At 34.4% G+C, this 27,958-nt stretch overlaps 1 protein-coding gene across 1 annotated transcript in view; it reads left to right on the top strand.

Annotated features, from left to right (window-relative positions):
* LOC135128818 (protein sprouty-like) overlaps positions 1–27,958 on the top strand; it is a 62,087-nt gene that overhangs the window by 8,156 nt on the left and 25,973 nt on the right. The window contains exon 2 of the mRNA XM_064055900.1: positions 25,694–25,761. The gene's annotated coding sequence lies outside the window, so the exon portion shown is untranslated. The remainder of the gene's footprint in view (positions 1–25,693; positions 25,762–27,958) is intronic.

Here is a 27,958-nt window from a genome sequence, read left to right as displayed (position 1 = left end):
ATTTCCTTATACAAATTTTCCATTTAAAACATGTTTTAAGTTGCATGTTGTGAAAAGAAACCAACCAAGGGGGTGGAGCGTAACTTCAAAATACATATTTCTGTACAAGAAATTAAACACATGTTTTTGAGTATCGTGTTGTTCAAAGAATACTATGTACATTAAGAAAAAAAAAAAAAATGCAAAATATAAACCCTACCCACCCACCCTATCTCAATTGTGATGATTTTTTTTATTCTTAGAAACTTAAAACACGTTTAAAATGGTAAATTTTTGTAAGCAAATATGGATTTTGTAATTAGGCTCCGCCTCTAGGTCTGCCAACGAATGCAAACTTCATTACCATTTAGATCAGGGCAAGTATGGGTGGGGCTTAATTTTTGGCTTTGAGTAACACGATACTCAAAAACATGTCTTACATGGTAATTTCTTGTAGAGAAATAATAAGGATTTTGCAATTAAATTCTGCTCTTTTGGCTCCCATCGATTAAAAAAAATCATCATAATTGAGATAGGGCGGGTGGGCGGGGCCTATATTTTGCCTTTTTTCTTAGTGTACGTAGTCGTCTTTTCGCAACAAGAAACTTAAAACATGTTTAAAATGGTAAATTCTTCTAGAAAAATATGGATCTTGCAATAAATTAAGCCCGCCCCTCGATCTGACAACGAATGAAAAATTCATCAATTGAGAATTGAGATCGAGGGGGTATCGGTGGGGCCTAATCTTTGGCTTTATTTTTCTTAATATAGGTACATCGTATTTTTTGAACAACACGATACTCAACAATATGTTTTTAATTTCTCGTAGAGAAATAAGGATTTTACAGTTATGCTCCGCGGCTTACGACGAATAAAGAAAAATCATCACAATTGAGACAGGGCGGGTGGGCGGGGCTACATGTTGCCTTTTTTTCTTAATATGTGTAAACTTATTTCGGCAACAAGAAAGTTAAAACATGTCTAAAATAGTACATTTTTTGTAACAATCAACTTAAATCCACCACTTTTCTTTTACAAACCCTTTAAATACCGCAAAAGTTGAACATCAAAGTTATTTCAATGTCAACAGCAAATTTTTAAATCCCACTTAAAGCGGCAAACCGCCAGTCCACTGATGCACATGAACCTCGCGTCGGTGCAATTAATCTTCACGTGACTAACTGTACGGTACAAAAGAGTTTATTTCTTCAATTTCACGCATTACAAACACAATTTTATGGAAGAAGTATTGAGGGAACAATAATTGTTAACGTACATAAAGTTAATTCTGGGGATGTTACTTAGATTGCAATTTAGCATTCACTAAATGCAGCGAGGACGCGAGCTTATGGCTAACTTGGTGGTTGCTGTGACAGGTCCAGGCTACGGTAATAACGTATGGCTTCATTCATAGGACTTCACCCTGAGGAGCCCTTCGATATGTTCCTTGTCGGCTTTTTGCTAATCAAGATTTTGAAACTGAAACTATAATAATCGAATTGTTTTACATGTCACAAAGAGTAATAAGATTTAGATTGTTTTCATCTTTGACTCAATTCACAATAGAAACATTGAGCATTAGAGGTAAAATATCCAAGAAAAATCAGGTCCGCAAGTTGATGATTTTGAATATTTACGGAAACCATTTTTTTAATCACAGTCTTTTTTTACTTTCCGAATGTAAGATAAGGAATTATTGTATTAGGATCCATCCGACGAATATGTATTTTCATGTTTTCTCCACGTTTTATGACCCCCAGACTTGATCTTCTGTTTCCGTCCGTCCGTCTGCCTGTCTGTCTGTCTGCGGTCTGTTCAAATTTTTAATAGCCTTGTAATCTCTACTACCGCATCGATTGTTGACAAATTTAATATGTTAGCAATATCGTGTCATTTCGCACACATGGTTAAATAATAATCCATACATATCTCTACTTTAAATTATAAGGGTTGTTTTAATTTTATAATTTTTCGAAGAAGCTGAATTTGTTGGAATGCACTTCAGGAGGTGTAAATAACCTTTTTTTGCATTCAAAATTTTAGTTATCAAATAAGTAGAAACAGTCGTAAATTGTGATCGTCGGGCGAGTCCGCTGCCAGTTCTGAGTTTATGGTTTTTTAGAATAATGCTATATTTCGATGTGTTGTTGTGAGTGACACCTTATTTAGAATTACTTATACAGAATGACTCAAAAAAAATATGAATGAGGCAATTTAGTTTATTGATTAAATTAAGAATGGTTAACCCAATTTTCTAGAAAATTGGGGAATATAGTACTGTTATTATTGGTATTACACTCCACCTATCCAAATTGAAGAATTTTTATTTGAAATATTCGAATATCGTACTTCAGAGGCAAGGGAAGTTTTGTCTAAATAACCTTACACTATTTTTTTTTAAATTGGTCAACATGTGTTTGTATACATTTTAGAAACTACAAGCCTGATGCAGGTTTATGAATTTCAGTCGGTAGGAAGTTGATATATTTAGCTGTCTGAAAAAGTTGTCGTTAACGTTGTAAGTCCAGTTGCTCTTTAGATTTGTTTTGCTATTTGAGTTAAGTTATCTGTTAAAATTGCAGCTGGATGTCGTTACGTTGTATTTCACGTTGTTGTGGAAAGTAACTTCCTCAATCTAGGTACTTCTAGTTTTTCTTTGCATTATTTTTTGTATGTTCCTCAATAAATTTATTATTACTGCCTATTTCAATTAATTTTGAAACTTAATAACGACATAACTCGATAATTGTCAACGAGCGTCAATTACACACCACAAGAGGGAATACAGCAGGAAAATATAGTGCGTGCCTATCCGTAATAATAGCAATTAAGATTCTATTTTAATAACGTTATTTTCGATAAAACCAAAAAAGGATGTTCCATTTATATGGTCCTGTAAAAGCGCCCACGAAAATTGACAAAGTGATTACAATTTAAACACATCCTGACAATTGGTGGGTTTCTTAATAATTCGGTCTAAAATGTGGTACATGGAATGGGGACGATGTCCTTAATCCTTCTCTGTAATTCTAACGCTCATTTCTTGAGAGGTACTTACTACTCATTTTATGATACCTATTAACTATTAGTCCAATGTTGCTTTAATAAGTTAATTTTACACATGACTGGAAATAGATTATTAGTTTGGTCTTTAAGTAAAAATTTACAAAATTTTGTGCTTGTACTATTATACTTATAGATAGGGTAAGAAGAGTAAGAGTTCCTTGGAATCAAGATCCCTATGCGGCAATGAGAATTTGGTGTGAGAATCATATCTCTTCATTGTATCTAGTTTGAATACCATCCGACACAAATTTTTGTAAAGATAGTTCAAATGTTATCGGTCGCTTGAACTGGTGTAAACATTTATGATATTTTTTTACGAAAAGCGATTTCATATCCCTTCATATCAGCACTGTGAGTGTATAACGGCAACGGCGGACATCCTACTTACTTGTAATAGACTGTTTCCCGGGAATTATATCTGCCATCTCGCCTAAGTATCCATGCACGTACACATTGAATCGCTAAATTACTACATTTACAACAAAGTTGCGTTTAGTGGCCGAAAAAGCCATCTGAGCTATCAGCCTTCAAGTGTGACGTCATTAGCCTAAACATCCACAAACAATTCGGCGGATTATTTATAGATCCGTCCCTGGATTAATATTACATACAAAATTCTTTGAGTTCGCCCAGATTTAGACACTTCAAGGCGCTGCTGCCTTAAACGGTGTTAGAACGAAGAGGCGTTGATTCGCTAATCCGGTAAGCATCGGGTGTTGACTATTTCCGGTCATTCAGGGATGTAGATGGAAACATCTTCCTGCCTTCTAGGCTAAGTATAAGGCCACATCCGGACCTGACATCCTTACAAGGTTTCCGGTGGCCTTTTACGCACCAACCCGCCGCAGCAGCATAAACGCATTTGCATAACACATTTACAGGAAACGCACATGATGTTTCGGTTTTTGGGTGAACGAGTCATCAGAACTCCAAATTCTGATAATCGTTGGTGTAGGATGCGGCGCGAACAAGTAGGTGGATTGATGATAAGAATGGCCATGTCTTTTTTAATACGATATACATTGTGTAGTGCGGATTACTGTAACCATGCAAATAAAAACGAGACATTCTAAAAAAAATCTTGTGGTACTTTGGTAGTACCAGGTTTCTTTAGTTATGTTCAAATTTGAAAATTCTTAAAAACCGCGATTGGGCCCACGTCAATTTAAATCTATTTATTTAATCCTGGTCGCCGACGTTTCCTTTTTTTGTTGTTGTTCATCTCTCTTGCCGACACTATTTTCTTATACAAACAGTTATTCAGTAATAAAGAATTTTATTGCTTATTCGTATTTTGTTTTCTCTGCTGCTGTTGTTTGCGCATGTTTAAGTGTGGTGGTTAACGTACCGATCAACTTCTGGGATTTCGTGCACAATGTGCTAAAGAATCTCGCGGAATTCTTTCGTTATGAAAATGGTAAATAGTGTAGTAAAAAGTAAAAAAAGTGGGATTGTTAGCGAGTTTCTGCACTAGGTGTTAATTTGAAAACAGTTTGACTGAGTATAAATTTAACTCCTGACCACTTTTGCCGACCAACTTCATTAAGAATGATGTTGAAAATGTGACGCCTCTTTATGTGCAAACAGTGTCAGTGTGTACAATTTTATTCTTTATTTTCACATAACCTAGAAATTTGTCCAAAAGTAAACAGTATTTAATCGTAGTCAAAATGGAAAATTACCACAAATGCTGCACAGTAATTTAAATAGTACGAAATCCCCAGGTACTTGGGTTTTTCGTAGTTTGTTCAAATTCTTTATGTTCTGTTATTAGTTTTGATATTTCCTTGTTTAACAGCATTTGAATCTAGTTTTTGCTTCATGAGTAAATCAACTTTGTTTGGTTACGGCGCGACAAGTGTTAATGTTCGCTGAACTCTTCAGTTGTCGCTCCGATATTTTGTCGTGAAGTGTCATAAACCTTCAAAAGTTTAAATATCCCCGTTTTTTCTGATCTGTTCTTCGCTCATTTACTGTTTTAAGTTGGACTCGCTGTAGTTGAAAATAACTACGACAAGAATTAAAGGCTTTATAGTTTATAACAGAAAATTTTTAGAAAAATATTGTAGATAAGCAATATATAAATTAACTTAAGAAGCTTAGGTAAGTGTTAAATATATCTATATAAGTTGAACATACAACTAGTTTTCTTAATTTGTTTATGTAAACATCACTTTCTCATACAGCAGAGAAGTTCCTTCTGTCGACACTTTCTTAAAAATCTTAACACCAGAGAACTGGAGCTGGTTTCTGGATCTTGGAAAGTTGTTTTTTTAAAAACATTTTTGGATATGGACTTTTTTGGTTTTTCACTTCTCGGGCGTGAGCTAAGCAAGTCTTATAATAGCGTCCATTCGGCGAATGGGTACTTTATGTTTTCTCGATGTTTCATGACCCCTAGAATACGAAAACAGATCTCCCGTATCCGTTTGTCTGTCGTCTCTCGTTGCGTCTAGCGTTAGCTAAGAAAGTTTTGTAATAGAGGCAAGGTTTTCCGATGTTTCATGACCTCTAGAGTTCGAAAAAATAGGTGTCCCATTTCCGTCTGTCTGTCTGTTTATTGTCTGTCTATGTCGATATTTATTAGACAGATAATCTTAAAAATTATTGGATCGATTGTTTTCAAACTTTATATGTATTTTAGAAGTGTCGTGTAGATGATAAAAAAACCGCTAACTAATTTTTTTTTTTACTATCCCCACCAGCAATTTGATGGCCTCCCCTACATTAAACAGGATTGCAATTTCACAGTAATATATTCCCACACTTGTGGTTTATGAATCTACCTTGAGTTTTTTCCCTAGGCATTCAAATTCGCAAAAAAATTCCAACAAACGATAGTCAGTACAACGATTCGGTACTCCTGTAATCCGTAATTGTAATAGGGTCCATTGGACGCTGGCTACTTTCACGTTTTCTTGATGTGTTATGACCCTAGAGTACGAAAAAAGTAGATCTTCCGCAACTGCGGGACCGTTCCCAAATTGTTTTATATGTGTGTTATGAACAGACTTCGGTATCACGGAAGTGATGCTCATTGCTGTCCGATCGCCAGCGCTATTGCAGTCGAGGCCTACAACTTCGGGAATTCCTAATAACAATGACTACTTTTTCTAGATTTTCTTCAGTTATGCGGGTTCTCCTAGATGTTAAAAGTGCTTTAAAAATTAAAAAGGACTGTTCAACATCACAATTTTCATGATGATCTTGATCAGATAAAAAGTGAATCAAACGCCGCTGAGGTTGATACTGCACAGTCGGCCAGCCAAATTTATCGCCTGAGGTCGCGCTGTTGTATTTAGTATTTGTCTAATTGATTCCCAATCACTTCGGCTTTACCTAACTCTGGTTATGAATATCGGGTAGATGATAAAACGCCAACTAAACTTTTTCAAACCATCCCACCAATAATGTGATGACATCACCTCAGAATTGGGTTTTAAATTCTATAAAATAACATCCTCCTATATGTGTAGTTTATGAATCCGTGTCGAGTTTTTACCCAAAATTGTAACGCTGAATGCTCTGAAATCTTGCAGACGTTTTACTCGTTCTTCAGGGGCGAGAGGGAAGTCCTATCGAAGTAATTTTGGATCATTTTTTTTTTTTATAAATTTCTTGTTCATTAAAGAACCTTCAGCATGCTTCTAGGTAATGTTAATTAACAAATTTTGATAGAATGAATGTACGAGTACTATACTGAGGTATAGCAGTGGTTATTTTTTACTGCCACTCATTAGTACGGATCATGTTATTCCTTTTTTACTATAAGGATAATATTGTAATCGGGTCCATTGGGCGACGGTCGACTTTCATGTTTTCTCGACGACAAAATAGGTCTCCTGTTTCCGTCTGTCTGTAGGTCTGTCTGGCGTCTTTTGTCAATTTTTGTTACAGATAATCTCTGAAACTTGTTTTCAAATTTTGTAAATAACTTTTATAAAATAACGTACTCCTGTACTTGTGGTTATGACTTCGCCTCGAGGTTTTCTTCGAGGGATTCAAATTGTCCTTTTACATTCGTCAACTTACTGCGTACAGTGTGCGAAATCAAAAACGGTGCACCCTATTGTTTTATAATTAGTGTTACACTGTACGTGTCGGAATTGACACACGTGTCCTTTATTTTTAATCACGTCGGGAGTAATAATTCTTCCCATACTAGTGTATGTTGCCATAAATTATTGACCATTATACCAGATGTGCGCAGCGTTTTTGTAGTTACGTTAAAATAGTTCAGCAACAGCTAACCGTGTTTAATTAACGTTAAAAAAGGGGGTTTAATTTAAAATAAAATTTGACAGATTTTTGCTTTCCGTTTTTAAACTGTTCAAATTGTGTAGATTTATGCTCTATTGTTCATTTCAAGAGCACTTACCGGGGTAGCGACCCACTTTAGACTAGAGACTTTTGAAGTGGTGTTACGTGATTAGTTCAAAGGAAGGAATTTCTGAGGAAGTTAATGAAAAAAAAAGTTGTCATTTTTGTTTTTTTCGTCTGACTTCTTGGTCATTTTAAATTTGTGGTGGAAAAATGTTATCGTCATCTAGTGTACAGTACATTAAGTACCACTATGATTTCAAGTAGTCTCCTAGTTAATAATAAATTAATTCAACATGTCCACAAAGCAGTGCACCGTTTTATAGCTCACCCATCACCGTTAGAATGCTGATTGGCAATTTCCTTTATAATACATGCTGATACGAAGATTATTTAATAAAAAGCGGAAGATTAAACCAATCACAGTATTTATGGAGGCGAAGGTTTACTTCGTTGAAATAAAGTACTACTTGTATAATAAGTTGTTGTAGTTTGTAGTAATTACATAAAATAGGTATCATTTAAGAGAAACATTGTTGTATTCATATGCGTACAGTGTATCATAACAGAAAGAAGTGAATGTTCACTTTCAGGATATAGTGCTCTTTAAATCATGAATTTGAGTTTAATAATAAGTGATGGTGATGATGTAACGAATGTTACTGTGGTTAAGATCAAGGAAAAAATTGAGTGAAGTTGCGTCGTGGTTGAGATACGGCCTGCTTATGAATATTTAATTACTGTTGGTTAGTGAATGAAAAAAATGTGAGAAAACGTTGCATTCATGTTTAAAATTCATTATCTAAGGTATAAATAATAATGGATGGCTGAATATTTATATAATAAAATTGTTTACGGAGCCGTAAAGAATGTAAAAATACCCAGAAGGTATGTAGACCAATAGCTTAACATATTTCAATATTCAATGGAGCAATAAGAAAATGGGTGTAGCAAAGCGAGGCGTTTCAAATATAGGAAAGCTGGTTGCTAGCAAACGGTTATGAATGAAGCAAAGTTCTTTTATATAACTCGAAACTATTCTCTCACTTTCTAATTTCGCATCGACAGGCGTATTTACTACATGGTGCGTTGGTGTCCGCACCGATTTGAATATACAGGAAATTTTATAATTAATGTTGGAAAATGTGAAGGAAAGACATATTTTTAGTTTGTTTTCGGAGTGTGACGTTGTCGAAGACGTACTTCAAATATCCGGTGGATGACTATTTATAAATACTACAAATTTAGATCAGTGCTTTGCATTTCGAACACAGTTTCTGGATTCTAGGATTTTAATGTTGCAATTTTCACTCGGGAGTTTTTCTTCTGAACGCCTGCTTTCGTCAAGCTCGTTCTCTGCGAGATTTATATGGCGCAATTCTACATCCACGTATTTCAATATGTTTATGCAGTAGGAATATAATAAGTCAACGTTCTCTGGTGCAATGAGCGGTGCCGACAATCACCTATCCTGCTTTGTCGTCGCCTTAAGCACAGGAAGCTGAAAGGAGGGGGCAGGATATGTCGAGGACTTCACAGCGTGGTCATGTCTATGACTCGCTTCTCGGACGAGAAGGCTGCACCGAAAACTCTGCTCTAAATCCAGGGCAGGATTACTCTTCCGACACGCGGAACTTCAATCAAACTAGAATTATTAACGTACGTGTGTTTAATGAAATGTTGGACACCTTTACGAAGATACATCAAAAAATTTGTGTTCTCGATAACAACATGGTATCAAAAATAAGAGATGGTTTAGGCGTTGATAATGATTACTCATCAGCGTTTAATACTTAAAAATTTCCAGAACTTCCCTCGCTCCTGTAGTGCAGTCAAACATAACCCGCTTCGTCGGTATAATAATTGTTAATACATTTAGCCGTCACTTTTATTTGCCCATGTTAGACAAATGTTTGATATATTTTGTTTCTATCGAATAGCATTTTTTCTCAAATTTTTTATTGCTCATTGTGCTGCCACATATTCACCTGTATTTTGTTTTAAATGTCTTTTTACTTATTTTGTAAGTTCATGTTTTTTCGACGTTTCCTAAATCTTAGAATATGAAAAAATAGTTCCCCCGTTTCGTCTGTCTGTTCTATCTGATCTTTGTGGTCCACTGATGCTTTTATTACTTTGAATTTTTTACGATTATTCAAAATTTCACGTTCAAACCGAATATTTTGAAAATTTTGCTCCGGGACCATAAATAAACACGCTATATTTTTCAAATTAGCACATCCATATGTATATCCCAGAATTTTTTGAGGATCTTTGGACCATTTTTTCAAAAGCCCAATTTTTCCCGAAAAGTTACTTAGACTTCATTGCTTCGAAAATTTCTGCCATTTTTGCAAAATCGACAAATGAAATATGGTAATTTTTAGGATGGTTTTCAAACAGAATATTAAAAAAATCTTGCTCTGAAATAACGAAACTTTCATATTTTTCAATTTTTTAACAACTTTTCTGAAAGCTCAATTTAGCAATATGGTATAGTACTTCCTAAAATACAACTGATTTTGACAAATGACATACCCTTTAAGAAAATAAAGGCGTGTGAGTGGGGCTAAGTACTTGTTAAGGTAAGACTGATTTTGCCAAATGATTTACCCTTTCAGAAAATAGAGGGCGGGTGGGCGGAGCTTGTACTTGCTACGATAAGACTGATGTTGGCATGTGATATACCCTGTAAGAAAACAGGGCGGGTGGGCGGGGCTAGTATTTGATCCTGCAAGCAGTCAAGAGAAGAATGAACAATATCAAAAGTAGTCACTAGAATGAAAAAGGGGTGGGTGAGCAGGACTACTGCTTGCTTATAAGACTTTGTTGAAAAAACTATCCCCTCCCCCCCTCCCATTTACTTTCTTCATTTCACTGACGTATTTTATTGACTGTAAAATAGGAATTTAATTTTATTTTGAAATATTTGATCATTGCACATTTTAAATGCGATGTTCCGGAGAAAATTTGGCGAAGTCGTGATCAATTTTGGGAGGGAGGGGAGATAAAGTTTCATTGCGATTTATCATGCTTACGATAACATAACCTTAAAATGTTAGTGAGATTCTGAACATATGGTTTTCTGCTTCCAAAGCTAAATTGTAAAATGTTGTTAAACAATTTTGATTTGTTTATTACTAATATAAGGATATCAAAGTAAAAACTCTACACGGAGTCATAAATCACAAGTGCAGGAGTATGTTATAACATTTATTCGGCAAAATTGTAAAATGACGTCATCATTTTTGAAGCGAATAAACGAATAAATTTTTGATTGCCTTTAAACGTTTGCAAGATTCCAGAACGTTCGGTTTTGCAACTATACAATTTTGATTTTTTTTCCAAAATTCTGGATGTGTATGATAAAAACTTAACACTGATTCAAAAACCATAAGTGCAGGAGATTGTTATTTTACAAATTTAAATAACATTTATTTAGCAAAATTTTGTGATGTTATTAATTTTTGGGAGGGGATAAACGAATAAGTTTTGATTAAAGATTTACCTTGAAATGTCTGTACGATTTCAAAGCTTTATGTTTTACAGTTTCAGTGTTTAGTTGCAATGTACAATTTTGATTTTTTTCCCCAAAAACTTTGCTTACTGTTTTGCTATACACACGATATTCATAGCACACATATAAAATTTGATTAAAATCAGTCCATTAGTTTTGAAGATGATGAAAATTCGGACAGACGGCAGACAGACAGACAAATGGAAACGGCAGTCCTATTTTTCGCTCTAGGGGGCATGAACCGTCGAGAAAACATGAAAGTAGCCAGTCTCCCGATGGACTAGATTACAATTCTTCGTTAGCCTAGGCTCGGGAAGTAGAAAGTCAAGTGACAAATTAAGAACGTTATTTCCTGATGGATTTCTTCTGCCTTGTCATATAAAAGTTAAAAAAAAAATTGTTTAATCATCCCGATCAACAGTTTGATGACGTCACCTCAAAATTGTGCATGGTAAAAATTATTTAAATTTTATAAAATAATTTAATTTATTGTGATTTATGTGTCCGCATTGAGTTTCTGTCTCAGGCATCCAGATTTTCTGAAAAAAATTTATATAACTACGTTTTATAGTACTTAATATTAGAGGAAGGTTCTAACAAAATGCCTGCTAACAACAGAAAGGTCGCGGATTCAACTCTCTCATGGACCGGGTTTTTTTACACTGACTAGTATTATCTATATTTATTTTTCTAAAAACTGGATTTTTTTATTATATTTCAAAGGCCAAGGAATAATGAAATAATATCATGTAACCGTTTTTTTTTTAGTGTACTTTGCACATAAGTAAATTATTGACCTAGTTTTAAGAATTCAGTTAGTACCAAAGTCTCTGGCATTATTATTCCAGAACGCTCTACGCTATATATTATTTTTAGAAATTGTATCCATCATAGACAAAAGATACAAGAAAACTAATTTATCAGTTTGCCTGTTTTTAAATTCTTGAATTCATATCATAAGTAGTTTCCACGGAAATTTTAATGCGACGTCACATTTTATTGATATCTAAGTAAATAAGATAGCCTTATATTTACTTTAGCGCCGTTCCTACCGTACGTAGTACGAAAAGTGTCTTATGTTAATATATTCCATGCAGATAAATATAACTTCCCGCCAAATTTAAACACTGAATCATTTAAAGAAACTATCACGTTGAGCTTATGTTTGTTTTTTTGCCCTGAGGTTGCGTTTTATGTAAACAAAATAATAAAGGAAATTTTTCAAGTTTCTTGTTCACCATAAAAACTTGGATGGGTTAAATTAATTTAGAATGTCCTATATGGTATGGCATCAGTTGATACGAAGTGGAATGGCTTGATTGTTACGTCATTTATCTTCCATAGGAAGTTACTAAATTGTTTTGATTATTTTAGTGTAACTGTAACAACTCGTAAGATGCATTTTTTTGTAATTTAGACCCGGTTTTTCACGTTCTACTAAACATTCTTATAAGGGACAATCATATCAGTCAGTAGTTACGAACGACGAACGAATGGCAGCGCAGTTTGGTCTTCACTTTACTTTTAGTCGGCGCAGTTAGTATTCATCACCACTATAAACACCATTGATGGCTCATGTTTTTTAGAAAGTGTTATGTTGATGGTAATTACGTAATTACGATGTTTATCATTATCATCAATTAAATGTTTTTTACTTAGTTTCAGTAGACAATTAATCAAGTGCTCATTTCCGTAGTTCAAAAGATCAGCGCGTTTTTATTGACCGAGTTTATAAATTTTCCAATAAAGTGAAAAAATAACCGTGGCGCTATTGCTTTTCGGGCGGAGTTATTAATTTTAATTTAATTAATTAGGTACTAATTTAATTGCATAGGTATATATTTTGCGATGATGCAAGTGATAAAGTCGCGTTATTTAACACAAATTTATAAATATATTTCTTTGTTTAACAATTTTCATTCCCACGTCCAAGAAAATTTGAATTTTTTTAAATGAGTGGTGAATTTTACTATTATTATTATTTGGGCCACACATTAACTAAAATTCACGAAAAAAAAAATTGGAATCGAGCACTTTTGATCCAAAATTACTATTTTACCTGTCAGATTTTTTAAAACTTTGAAATGCAACTTCAAAAATTATGTAATTAGGGTAACAAAACTCAAAACAATTTTAATTTGTGTTCTAATATCGTTTAAAATTATTTTTAAGAAATCTTATACGGATAAAACTGCAGCATTTGTGTTTTGTTATCTTGAGTGTGTCAAAAGTCAAATTCGCTTGTTAGTAATTAACCAAGACGTGAATTCCTAAAATTATTATTGCAACGTCACTGCATGTTATAAATTGAAAAGCCAGCAGGTTAATAATTTCAGCTTACTTTGGCGAAATTTAAAGTTTGTTTTTAAATGGTAGCATCTGAAAGAAGCCTTGATGCAGGCTTTATCCTTGCTAAATCTCCACTAACGCATCGTGGATCATCTTCCACGCTCAACGCAGACAACGAAAGACCATTTTATATGCAAATTATCATCACTAGAGAAAAAACCGCCAAAGATAACATGTGTGCGTTCTTTTATAAATGCAAAACCATATGTAATAAAGCATGAACTCCTTAAACGATGTGGAGTCATGTTCGGTATTAACGTCTCTTTCTCTCTTCAGAATCGTTCGTAGGACGTGTCATTAGAATGAAAATTAAACCGGCCCAACATGCACGTGGGTGCAAACGTATATAAAACTTTATAAAAGGGAAGATACGCCATTGAGGTCGTGGATAGAGGGTTCTTTTGTTATATCTATGCAGATGTCAGCATTTTTATCAAAGCGTCATTCGACTGTCATCTCCAGAATATAAGAGGCTCGTGAATGGATCGCGGCCAAAGAAAATTCTCTGTTTGCATTAAAAAACCTGATTACGGAAGATACGTCACGATCAAGAAGCTTTTAGGGGAAGGACCATTACGAATTCAGTGGGGCGTTATCTCCTAATGTGACGGTCTGCGACGATAATTCTTAAAGCACTGCTGTCTCGCACTATCGTTTTTTGTCGTTTATTGAAAAATAAATAAAAAATGTAGGGCATTTTACTGATACACTGTGTAAACGAATCATTCTACGTCACTTTCAACAATTTAAACGAGACATTTTCCAAGGTATAACGTATGTGTATATTTGCATAAAATTCTTAATCGGTTCGAGACATATCTTTAGTTGAAAAAACTTAAATAAACAAGTGATGTCTACCTTTTATAGCCAAACATATCTTTATTTGCTGTGTGGAATGGTGGTTCATTCACTTGGTGTCTTTCTTTTTCCATGAATTTGTAATTCTTTTAATCGTTTATTGCCTTGACGCGACATTTTCTGCTGTGATTATGATGACCATAAAAACTAACTACTAATTGTAAAACTATCTACAAGATGAGAAATGTTGAGTCAACGGAACTATAATATTTATACAAAAAATAAATTTATAAAAATCGTGAAGGTTAACTGGAAAATGTTTTGTTGAACCACCATATTTGGCGTTTTCGTTTCCAAAGTAGTGTTTAATCAGTATAAATTTTGCTTTTTAAACTACGTGCGACGAGATTGTGAATTTTTAATACGTTAAATTTTGAAGTTGATTTTTTTTAACTCAATTTGCATAGTTTAAACTAAGTTGGCTTTTGAGTTTAATTTAGAATTGGCCCAAAATCGTTAATTTTATTTCAGGAAAGTAAATACAAAATAGAGCAAAAGCTCAAGGTCTTGACATAAAATGTCAAGAAATTAAACGTAAAATAGATTCACGGGTCAACTTTTTGGCACAAATATAAATTCGAAATGTAAGATGAACATACTACATTATAAATTTTTGCAAATAAATCAGGCATGTTGTTTGTTTACAATGGTCATGTGAAGTTGAAGTACCATTATGATTATTATTATTCTCAAACTTCGCGAATTGTAACTTCTTTTTGTACTTCCGCATTTTAAATAACGAGGTCCTTCGAGATAAAAACGGTCGCCAGGTGTGAAAAGACATTTAGTTATGCTGAACTGGAACTCGTATACATTCTGGTTAAAACTTAGCAGTAAATTAAAATTGGGAATAATGGTAGGGAGTAATGACTTAATGAGACATAAACACGTGTTGTAGCTTAGTTAAATTTTAGAGCAAGCCAATTACTCACCATAATTAGTATCAATTCTAAATGAATAATACAACTTTCCGTCAAATAATACTTGTTTTAAAAAGTTGTTCCACAATAAATTGTCCCATTAAATTGGTGGCGAATTTTTTTATTTCCACATTTAATGTTTGCTGTAATTAAGGACCTTGAAATCATAACTTACCTAATTTCCTATGACCTCTATAGAGTAAAAATCAGTGCCAGTAGTGTAAATAATACCCTCGCAGCCCCAGCAAATTCCAATTCGACTATTAGCACTAGCATTTTTGTTAAGAGAAAATGAAGACTGATTTTGTCTCGTCAGAGGAGAGGACTAATTAATGGAGCAAAATGGTCCGAACATTATTTTCGGTGAGTAGTTGTATAATAACAGCTGGTCAAACTGCTTGTAATAAATAAAATCAAGGTGGATTCATAAACCACAAGTACAGGAGCACATTATTTTATAAAATTCACACATCTTTTATTGCGCAAAATGTAGAGCTGAATATATTGTTGGTGAGGATGACTGGACCACTTTTGGTTAGCGTTTTACCTGATATTCCTAATATATGTACATACAACATTAGAAACACTCGGTGTGGTAGTCCCAGAGATTATCTGTCCAATAAAAATTTGGACAGATGGCAGACAGACAGACAGACGGACGGAAACTGGAGACTTATTTTTTCGTACTACCCTCGGCAAGTAAAAATAAGCAAATCTTTGCATAGCGATTTATTAAATAAAATCCATTAAAAATCGATCTTCTATGTGATTAGGTATATTGTATTTTATCATTAGCTCTAGAAAGTTGTCCATGTTTACATGTACATGTACTTCGAAATTTTCTCTAGATGTACAAGTTGTTAGTTTTAAATTGCAAGTAAGTAGTTCGTAAATATTTAAGCTAGGTGTTTAATAATTTTCTCTGATTTCTGTCGCCAATAACAAGAACCAAAAAAGTACAGTTTGAATTTGACAGAATTATTTACCACATTTAGACAATTTATTTGCTGTATTCCCGAAGGACGTCACAAAATTTCAAGGCAAAACAATTTCTCAGAATTTTGTGTTGTATAATTATTTTTTTGTTGTTTTTATTATTTGTCTTGTTGTTTAGCTGCCATATATATGTGTAAAACACGAAAACTAATCTTTATTAAAATCAGAGATTGTGCAAATGGCCAATATTACGTTTAAAATTCGATATGCGACCTTCAACAGTTGGCGCCTATTTACTTTCATCTAAATAAGGCTAATAATAATAAGGTCGCGCCAGAATTTTGATTTATGAAGCTGCTGAATGTATAAATTCTAAACTAATTCGATAAGCAGTCGAAAACTTTGATAACATACTACAGTCTTGAATTCAATTGTTTTTGAAAAATTGTGTATGCGTATGACAGATACTAGTTGGGCAGATAAAAATAAAACAAAAAAATAGTAAATCGAATAATTTAAAAGCGATGTATCAATGTTATTCATAATTTTTTTCAACCATATCTGCTAGCGTTGTTGACCCTAGGAATTTCTCGATAAGATTTTAAACGTACGAGAAAATAATATTAACATAATGATACGAAACTAAATGCCAAGTTATGGGAGAGCGTGTTCGCTGCGAGACTTCGACGGTGTCGAAAATGTTTCCAATTTTTTCGGCAAAAAACTTTGTTTTTGTTTTCGTTTTAATCGTGCGATAGAGATATGTCCATTCAGCGTATTTACTCGCGTTGATCTATTTGAAGAAAATGGAAATAGCATAGAGAAGCGATTGTTTGCTCAGGCCCGGATATTTTTTCGACACAGATAACCCCACATAGATTATTTCATTTCACGATAAACACGTATTATAAAATGCGATAGCGTTTTTAACAACACGTTATTTTTAGGAGGATATAATCGGGACTCTCTCTGCTCCTGCGGTAAATAAAAATCGCGAGAGAAATCGCGAGATGTCCCCTGGCGAGCTCTCGAGAGGAAGTGACGTAGCGCCTCATCGCATTAAATCTCGCAGAAGCGTATAATTACGCCGGTCTGAGGACACCCCCTTGTCTCTCTCCACATGTGTAATTGATACGGTTATCGCACAGACACGCTATTTTTATAAATGCAACTAGATCGAAATAGCTCGGCGATAATTGCGGCCGAAAACACGGCGGCTTTTTTCGCGCTTTTAATCGAATTAAGAAAATCGCCGTCACACTGATGCTTTTTCTACTTGCACGAAACGCCGTGAAAGTGTGAAGAAATCCTACTGTTTTTCAAAACACTGTGCAGATTATTAGAGATGTGTTCGAGATAACACTTTGTTGTTCCAAGAATAAGCACATTGCAAAAATTAGTGCTGTTGTAGTCATTTTAAATCACCACGATGCTTACTTGGTCAATTCGAACAGTCAAAACAACTGATTACATAAATTAATTTGTTCATAAATAACCCGAAATCCATTTTACACAGCTTGCGGACAATTCAGCGTAAACTGCACATTTTTCGCAGAGATAGGATAACAAGTTTTTATAATCTACAGAGCGGTATACTTTAATTACAAAATTAATCAAAAAATTCAATAGTGCCAGTTGACAAAATGACAAAAAATAACTAAGAAATTATAGAACATATTATTGCATTGTTACAATTTTTGTATAACTGAGACGAAGTGAAAATACAAGAACATTTTATTTTTAAAATAAAAGTTGTACAAAAAACTATTCGTTCGCGAAACCTTTTGACGCTCTCGAAAGATTTCTTGCCTCGGTTACCGCCTCTTCAAAAAAAAAATCGTTTCGTGCGCTAGTTACACAAATAATCATTGTGGCCGTGCTCATTAGTTGAAAACATTTTTGTGCACACCATGCATCGGTATATTTATTATATTACGTTAACACGTGTGGCGGTATTATAATGTACGTGCACAAGCTTATGATTATTTGAGCATATTTTGCTTTCGATATAAAAAGAACGAGCTTAATACTTGGAATTGTCAGAAATGTAAGGTTAAAGTGTTTGTCCCAGATTGCATCATGCTAATAGGGTGCCTTGTACGCTTGCACTTTTTGTTAAAGATCAATGTAACTTTATCGCCGATCACGTAAAATGGGTTTTGTTGTTGCAAATTTCAGAATAGTTATTAATTTTAATGTGACCTCTGCAATTAACCAGTTTTGTACAACATGATTCAACAATTACAGTGAATGGATGGCTCACGTGTTACGTTGCGAACAATATTTAATGTATGTATACAGGATGTCCAGTTATTACATTTTTGGAATACAATGTATAAGCTATAATTTATAAGCTTTTTTTTTTTTTCATTTTATGTTAACGAGTAACGAGTTGTAAGAATTTATGTTTTATAAGCGAAAATGTAATCTTACCAAAAGAAATTAAATTATAAAGTTGGTCCGTTATATACACATTTCAGATTTTCTTAAATATACCTATAAAGTGTTATTTGAGTTTTCCGGTGTGTGTCAAATGTATGTATGCATTTTTATAGGTATAGTTCTAGTTTTAAATTAGTAAACACAACTAAATAACTTTCAAAAATTTTTCAGATTTTTACTTTCCGAGTGTGCACTAAGAAAGTATTGTAATCGGGTTCCACGAATAGGAACTTCCAAGTTTTCTCGGTGTTTCATGACCTCTAGAGTATGAAAAAGTGGGTCTCGCATTTCTGCCTGTTTGTTTATTTTTAACAGATAATAATCTTTGGAACTACCAGATCTATTTTTAATCAAATTTTAGACGCATGGACTATTTTTTTCCTTGTCCTTTTCCTTTTTGTACTTCAAATTATAAGGGTTATTTTAATTTTGTAAGTTTTCGAAGAAGCTGAATTTGTTCGAGTGTACTTCAGGAGATGAACCAAGTTTTTGTGTTAACAAAATCTCGTTTTTACTTTAATTACAAAATACCAAGAAATATTTCTTGCATTAAAAAAATTAGGCAAGTTATCAGAAGCAATCGTAAATTGTGACCGGCGGCTGTCTGCGCTTCCTGTTCTGAGTTTATGGTTTTTTAGAATAATGGTTTGTACAAAGTCGAGTCTTCGATAGCAGAGGAGCCCTGAATAATTCACTGTTTTTTATGGAAATTTCCAATTTAAGGTGTTAGTGACTATTTCGAAACGAAGGGTACTCCAAAAAAACTCCAGGTAAATTTAAAAAAACTGCGTGGACCACATTCAGAAAATGTTTTATTTATATTATTTGCCTTTGAAATATGCTGCTTTGTGAATGTTTTGGAGAGTGTTTAGCATCATATATGACGCAACAAAGTACCACCTGATAATAATAAATAATCGGGAGTACTTCACATAAACAAGAATCAACGTAAAGTGTTCTATTGAACATTATAATTTTGGACGTAACATTTCCGGCATTGTCTCATAATAGTACCGTGCGATCGACAACATCCTGATCCATTGATTTATAGCTGCTGGCTCAAAAACATTACCGTTGACATCATCGATTTCAAATGTGCATGATGTTAACGTCGAAAGAAATCTAATCTTTACGTACATTCCCGGTTCTCCTCTTCCTATCTTTAAACTATGTTAAAGGTGTGATCGATTTATATGCGACAGTGAGCGATTGTTGAACACTATTATTAGATTAAACAGATAACAACTAACGAACAATAAAAACGCAAGGGGAAGGTAAATGTCAAACACTTAGTACGAACGTGAAAGCAAGAGTTTGACGGCCAAATGTCACTGTTACATTTAGCACCAGCGTTTCAATCGTCGGTTACTAAAAACTTGTGGTTATTTACTAAGGAAACGGCAGTGCGGTTTCCGCGGTAACGGAGTTAGAGTTAACGAACCCTTGCTATGATCTTTTGTTTACAAAACTTAAAGGTACTAAACGTAACCGTAGCAAATTGTGAGTAAAGAATTTTTGCTTCTACGTGATAGAGAGTAAAGCACCGCATACCTTTTCTCAGATCCGGACTACGCAAGCACATATTTTGCCGCTGCTTGATTTTTGTGTTTGGTTTTTGTCAGTTTGTCAGTTTCTATTTATTTGAGGATAGAGAATTATAAATTAATACTGACGGAATTTATAAGCTTGTGGAGTACCAGTTTAAATAAAAAATCATGTATGTATTTATGGTTAACGAACTCTAGTTAATCTAAGGTTTCATTTAACACAATTTTAGTGCAATTAACACTCAAAAAGCTTGATGAAAACGTGTTTCATTTATAAATAATTTGGATGTTGGAAGCCCGTGGTGTGGAATTTTTTGAATACTTAGGTGTACGGAAAATTATTGAATTTGTGTTCTAAGTAATGAGTTTATATTTTCGTTTAAGTTAGATTTTGGCGCACGGGTGTGAGGAATGACCCGTCGATGTAACGATTTTCGAAATACTTCTGATTTGTATTTATGTGGTTTGCATGTCGTATAATAATTTCGGTGGACCATATGAAGGAAGTGAGTTAAATACCTTCGTCGACATTGACAATTTTGAACAGAGTATCACAGTGAAGTACCGTTTCACGAGATCGAAGTTGGTTTGAGGTGCGATTAAAGATGGGAGAGGGCCACATTCTTTCCACGGTTTTGTTCGAATCCGGGATAATGGCCTGAAATAATTGCACAAAAAAAATAGGAAATTCCAATGTGGCTATACCGGAGGCACTAATTTCAATTCTTTTGTGTCTTTTCGAGTAATTGGTGATGCCCATCTCGTCAACAGTTTAGCTTTCTGTTTACGTCGACATTTAACTAGCACTTATGAATTAATTGATCATTGTATTCAGTTCAGCATTAGACTACTAATTAAGATACCATATTACTTATCACATCCTCTGTGCACGTGAAAAATATACTTATCTCCACGTAACTTCCTGTGTATTAATAAACAAGGTTTTTACCCACAAAATGTATTTGTACCAATTAATTCTCTCAAATTCGTGACACCGTAATCATGCCCGGAAACGGCGGAGAGGAAGTAGTTATCTGCAAAACGTCATTTTTTCGGATAGATATGGCGGTATCGCAGTGTAGGAATTTCTTAATAATTCGTGGGCAGTGTCCAGTCGAGAGCAGCTCTCTAGCCTCCATCAGCGTTCGTTATTTTTAGTCCATTCAGAGCCAGTTAAGAATTTGTTATATGGCGTAGGTGAATATTGTTTCCGATAGTTAAAAATTCCAAACGTGCCCACCTTTATCTCATTTTACCCGCGGCATTGTACCCGATTTCCCTCCCCTCGCCCGGATTTGTGGCTGCGTAGCTCGGTAGCCCGACTGGTAGGCAACAGGTCAATGCTTTCCATCTCTTTCCGACACGACCGTCCTTTGGGATCTCTCTCTAAAACATTCTCGTTCCGTCTCTCTCCCGCTCGACCACTTTTTGACCCTCTTCGTCCCACTCGCGTCGACCATATGGGTTACAGGGACACGGCGCGAGTAAAGCCCCCTTCACCTTTTCAGCGAATCGCACTGGAGAAGAAATGACAACACCATTACATACGCTTAAGACACGACGGATAATTACTGCTTTAATTAAAGAATGAGATGATTGAATGTGTGAGTTGTGTCATTTCGTGAAGCGGCTTTTCCTTGAATTCGTTCCGATCAATTTCGCGAAATAAACGCCTAGATGTAGGACTGGAATCGTGGACGTTGGAGTTTGATGATGGGAAGAAATGCCAAAGATTTACACTTTGTTATCTTATCTCCTATTTACGCATTTCCCAAACTGCTTTCTTTAAATATTGTGCGTCACTTTGGAAATTGACGATTTTGGAAAACATTGACTTTTTGATTTTTTTGTTGATTTTGACGCTCCTAGATGGGTATTTGGTAAATTTGAAGTGACTACGCGCTGATAACCTTTGTAATTGATTGCGGTATTACTTTATTGCTTTGCCAATTACTCAAAGTGTACACGCGACTACAAAAGAGTTGACTCTATAAGGACAGCTTACCTATAGCAACAATTATACTAAACTCACTTTTATGACTTAAGCCAAATCACCCTTATAAGTGGAATTGGCTATTGTATAACTTAATTCAGTTCACATAACTTAGTAAAACTTTACAGCTCCATTATGGCAACAATGGACAGTAATAATTCTTGCGGTTCGGATCCATAAAGCTTACAATAGCCAGTTTGTCTTAAAAGGTGGTTTGGCTTAAGCCGTTTAAGTCAAAAGTTTTACTAGGTGTATGTCAAGTGAGTTTATATATATGTCCACACTATAATCACTCCAATACATTTATCCTGTCTTTTGTCAGAAAGCTACAAGTAAAGTGGAGACTAGGATTTAAAAAAATTACTTCCTGTTTCGAAAAGTGTTCATTGGAAGCCCTCCATAAACCGCTTAGAATTATGGTAATAATAATTTAGAACCCTGGCCTTTTATGTCATTGCGAAGAAGATTAACAAAATTTGAACAAGAAGCGACACTCGTGTCGATGCCTCTGATCTTTTGCTGGTCAATTTTGGTGATCTTCAGCCATATTGTTAGGGTGCTGTGGAATTTTAAAAGTTAGTTTTCATCAAGATATCAATATTGACGTAAATAATTTGTTTGTCATTTATGTAGGGAAAAATTGGTCGCACGTGAATTTGTCGCATTTCCCATTTTCCCATTTATCATTTCGAATTTTTAGTTTCTCATTCCGAGTTTCCCATTTCTCATTTCTGTAGTTTAATTTCGCGATTCTTACTTCCCATTTCTGATGTTTCGTTTAGCATTTCTTATTTCGCATTTTTAGTTAATAAGATAAATAATAAAATTCGTGTTTGTAAACCTTAGCTGTAAACTAACCTAACCTCCAGAATCAACGTCACAACAAAACATCTTTGTAATTAATAGAACTCGGATTTTCTATGATTAAAACGGTGAAAATGTGGGTATGAAATAAATGACGACAAACGTCTATTTTAAGAAATGCGATGTACGCCTGCAATAAACAAAGATAGAACAGTGCGATACAGCTTTAGTAAACACACTCTCTGTACACTTTGGTGAACTTGCGCACTAGAAATCGTTTTCTCCATTTGGTGACAGTGACGCTTCTTGTTCAAATTTTGTTAATCTTTTTTGGTCATTGCTTGCCCGAGAGGCACACGGGTTTCATGAATCAGACGTACCTGAACACATTTTAGTAGGTAAGTCTTGTAAATCTGTTATTATAAGCCTCAGCAGTTTATTAAGAGGTTTCAATAAACACTTTTAGAAATGGAAAGTCAGTGTTCGCTAATTCGTGATCTCTAGTATTAGGAAGTATATACCCCGAAGGAGAACAGAACAAGTGTTCGAAACGTTAAAGTTGAGGTTTATAAAAGAATTCCATAACATTCCCATATATTTGTAAGAAGTAATGTATTACCATATAAGGTGACCATTTAGGATCAAATAATTGCTAATTTTTCGTCCGGGTGAAGTTTAAATACTAATTACCTGCTAGTGCATTAACATACCCAGCCCTGCAATGAAAATTGTAAAACAAAATTATCGAAAAACTTTTTAAGTATTCTTCAATTTTAAGTTAATAAGTTTCTATACTTCCAGTTCTAAAATAGTGAACAGTGATAAATGAATCCTACAGAAGGTTCATTTAAGACTCAATAAAGGTGTTTGGAATTTTTGTAATATACTAGAAACGCCGAATAGAGGCAATAATAAAAACACGTTATCAATGAACCTACGCTTGCTATTGGTTAGACAACGTGTCTTGAAGCCCCGGTAGATTCAATTAAGCTTTAACTTTCCACATGATGACCGCATCTGTTGAGCATTTATAGTCCAGTATAATATGTGTCCGCTCCAGTCGATGATTGGATATTTTCCTCAGAAAAATCAATCAACGTGCCTTCTATTAGACATTGGGTTTCGTAAACGACCTGATAACAGTTGGTTATCAGAAGTCATTTAATTAGTGTTCACTATTTCAGAACTGGAAGTATAATCCTGACATATGGAATGACCTAACTTTTTAAGCCGGCATTGGATTACCACAAAAGTACAAACTTCTGTCAAATAATGTTTATTGCTCTTTGGTTTATGAATACCAGTACAACAGCGGAATGGAATGGAGATGAGTCAAGTGAAGCGGTATTGAAAATCGGACCAGATCAGGTAGGAAAGACATTATTTGACAGAAGTTTATCCTTTTATGGGAATCTTATGGCAGTTTCATCTAGAAATTTTGCTTCCAAGGAGTATACACCACCGTGTGTACTAAACTCACTTGGCATTCACCTAGTAAAACTTTTGTGACTTACGCGGCTTAAGCTAAACCACCCTTATAAGTCAAAGTGGCTATTGTATAACTTAACTCAGTTGACATATACCTAGTAAAACTTTACAGCTCCATTATGGCTACAAAAGACTTGCGGTTCAGATCCATAAAGCTTACAATAGCCAGTTGGACTTTGGGGTTGTTTGGCTTGAGCCGTTTAAGTCAAAAGTTTTACTAGGTGCATGTCAAGTGAGTTTAGTATACTACCATACTAACAAGCTGTGACAGTAAATATGCAGTTTAATTACATCATCGAATAGAAATTGTTTGTTTTGGTTTGTTTGGCTGTTTTCCAAATTGATTCTCATCTGATATTTCTTTAAATCTGATTATTTGTATATACAGGTGAGTCATTAAGTGCACGGCTCTGGATGTGCCATTAATTACTAGAAATAGAAAATATAAGTTACAGGCTAAAGTTATATAATTCTTTGCGGAGCATACACTAAAACTATTTTCGACTATACATAGTGTTATATTTTGGAACCGTGTACGACTAGTTTTTTTTTTGTGAAACACCAATATATTTTGCCATATTCTCATTGGCCTGGTAGGATTTGTAACCATAGTTTGTTTTTGAAATTCTGATGCCATGTCGTTCTAATTTTCTTGAATTTTTTTAGCAAGGCAAGGGTTCGCAAAAAGAAAGATCACAGTAGCGTTATTTTTGTAGTCTGTGTTACAATATTTTAGGCAAAGATTAAAAACGCGTTCCTTTGTTTATCTTTCCCCAAAGTATTGTAACATTGATTTTAAAAATATTTCTATTGGGATTTTTTCGCATACCTTTGCGTTGCAAAAAATTTCAAGAAAATTGAATTAACATGGCAACATCACATTTGAATTTTAAAAATGAACTACCATGTTAAAGCCTACGAAGAGACCATCGAGAATATGGTAAAATATATAGGGTGCTCTTATTATGTGGAAAGTATTTGGTAAGTTTTGCGAACACTAATTTAACATACTGGTGAGTGATTCCTTTGTCAAATTTTGTCTTCAAGTTTTGATTTTTGAAGTATAACCGAAAATTTGTGTCACCATCAAGTGGGCATAATTAATATATCAGTAGCAAGACTAAGTTCGTTGATCACGTGTTAGTTTTTTGGGATGGCAGAAACCAACTTACCCAGCATTGTACAGCAAGTCTAGTTATTAAATGCAGTACCAACTCCAGAAAACCGAAAGCACTGTCCGCTTAGATCGTATAAGTGCGCTGAAAATATTGGCCGAGCGTTTAGCAGTAAACCGCTGTTGTTTTCTTGCGCTGGTAGATGCTTATTGCGGTCGCCCAAGTTAATTTACTCGCTTTTTCTAGGAATTACAGGTTAAACGGAGATGTTTTTGTTGACGAAACCGCAAACTCTTCCACTTTACAATACTTGTGCCAAATCGAAAAAACGATGTTTTCTGATGGCGTTTTTGTTTCAGAACAAAACTGGAAGCCCAGGGCTGCTTCGAGACTTGGCCGAGGATCTTACATCAGGCATGTGAAGAAGGTAAACGAAAATTTTCGCACACGCGGCGCGTGAAGGGGCCTTTAGTACGGCACGTTCGTTGCAAGCATGTCATCTTTGTTTGTCGTCGGTTGTCTTTGTCTCCAAATGGTCGCGGGCCGTATTTCGGTGTCGAATGTAGGTGCCATATCAAGGATGTTGAGGTGAATAGCTCCGAAGCAGGCTCTCTGCGTGCTGTGCACCTCATGTCTTGCTTGGAACTTTAAACGTAGGTGTTTTTAACGTTTTTAAAGGCACCAACGGACGTTCGACCAACGGTTTTGGCGGAATTTCGAACAGAGGTTCGTTGAGCGCCAGATTACACTACCGTTTATAACATTATGCCAACTATTATTTCATCATTTGAGGATATTATCGTCGTCGTGGTCGCGTTTTTCTGTCAAATCAACAACTACGAAAACGAAAATATTAGTTCGGAATTTCTGTAATTATGTTTAGATTATGACGACTTTTTTAAAGAAATACCTCTCTTTGTTGACTTGAATTGCGAAAATGTAAAAAGTTTAATATCCGTAATACTTAAGGTGGACCATGGCCAATTATCTTAAAGTAATGCTTGCGGTGATTTTTTTTTAATTACGGGCTGAGTATTTATTTTCAAGAAAAATTTAAATGATCTATTTCCGCATTTCAAATAGTTGTGTTCTGATGGTAAAATCTCTCGTGATTTTTAGTTAATTGGAAAAATTGCAATAGTGTGGGTGTTTGTAAAATTCAGAAGTATTTCTAATTTTTTCAAATCTACTTTTTTCTCGTTTAAGAAATACCTAAATAAAAATTCAAATATCTATTTGTAAGAACTTTGGCTGAAAGTTCATAATCCTGAGATATTAAAGTAATAATTTTTAAAAATACAGATATTCAGATAATAAATATGAATAAAGAACACAGTTTGTGCCAATTTTTTGTTGTTATTGTCATTGTTATTATTCTTAGTCTTCATTCAAATTAAAAAAAAAAATCGAATTGATTAGGGGTTTCCAAATAACAACTTTTGGAAACAGACAGTCAATGTTCACTATTTGGCGGACTCTACTTTAACAACTTTTGCTGTAACTGTAAAAATCGAACTCCATTTATGTTTAACCATCGTAGGTTCCTAACTAAAGGCGTCACATGCGAGTCTCGGTATATATAGTAAAGCAACGAAAATAGTGGTTGTACAATTTTGACTTCTCCACCAATCTTGTCAACGAATGGCAGCTTATTATATCCAAATTTATGACACCATCTCAAACTTCAATAGTGGCTCTTTGTTGTCTGTGTTTGGTTTCTGCTAAAGAGGACCGGCTTTTTTAGCAATATTAGTCTAAGATGTTTTTTGTTCACAGACGAAGAGTTTGGAAAAATCAAAGCCATCAAAGCACTATTTTCGTTGGTTGACAGTGGTTCACTTGACGTAGGTTTTTACAAAATTGACCAAAAATCTTTAGAAAATTCTGGGATATACATCTCGATGAACTGATTCGAAAAAACAAAGTGCTGGTCCAGAACAAGTTCTTCAAAAAATTTGCGTTGAAAATTAGTTTTTTTGTACCTCGAAAGCTTGAAGAACGATAAAAAATATTCTGAGATATAGATTTCAACGAGTTGATTCGAAAGACACAAAGTACTAATGGTCTCGGATTTTGGGCAAATTCGATTTGAAAACGATTTTTTTTAATATCTCGATATTTATCTCGAAACACAGCGAAAAAATTAATTGAAGAATTGTGATTTTGGGAAAGTTATCTAAAAATTCTCAAAAAATTCTGCGACATAATAGATCTCGACGAACAGATTGGTGATAGTCCACCAACATAATTTTCGAAAAATTCGGTTTGAAAATTTATTTTTCTAAGTATCTCGAAAGCTCGAAAAATGATCAGAAAGTTCAAATGAAAAATTAGATTTTTGAAAAATTGCTAAAAATTCTTCAAAAATTCTGGAATATAGATCTAGACAACCTAATTCGAAAAACATACAGTGTCAGATTTTTGAAAAATTTGATTTGTATTTTTTTTATCTAGTATCTCGAAAAACAGTCAAAAAATTCATTAAAAATTGTGATTTTGGAAAACTTGCCTAAAAATTTTCAAAAAATTTTGGGATATAGATCTCGATGAACTGATTGTAAAAACAAAGTGTTGATAATCCCCGAACATGATTTTAGAAAAATTCTATTTGAGAATTTATTTTT

Source organism: Zophobas morio, unplaced genomic scaffold (genome assembly GCF_036711695.1).
Source record: "Zophobas morio isolate AGI-343-1 ecotype UQ-CSIRO unplaced genomic scaffold, CSIRO_AGI_Zmor_V1 ptg000002l, whole genome shotgun sequence".
Lineage (NCBI taxonomy): Eukaryota > Metazoa > Arthropoda > Insecta > Coleoptera > Tenebrionidae > Zophobas > Zophobas morio.
Note: the sequence above shows the minus strand (reverse complement) of the source record. Positions and strands in the feature narration are given on the sequence as shown.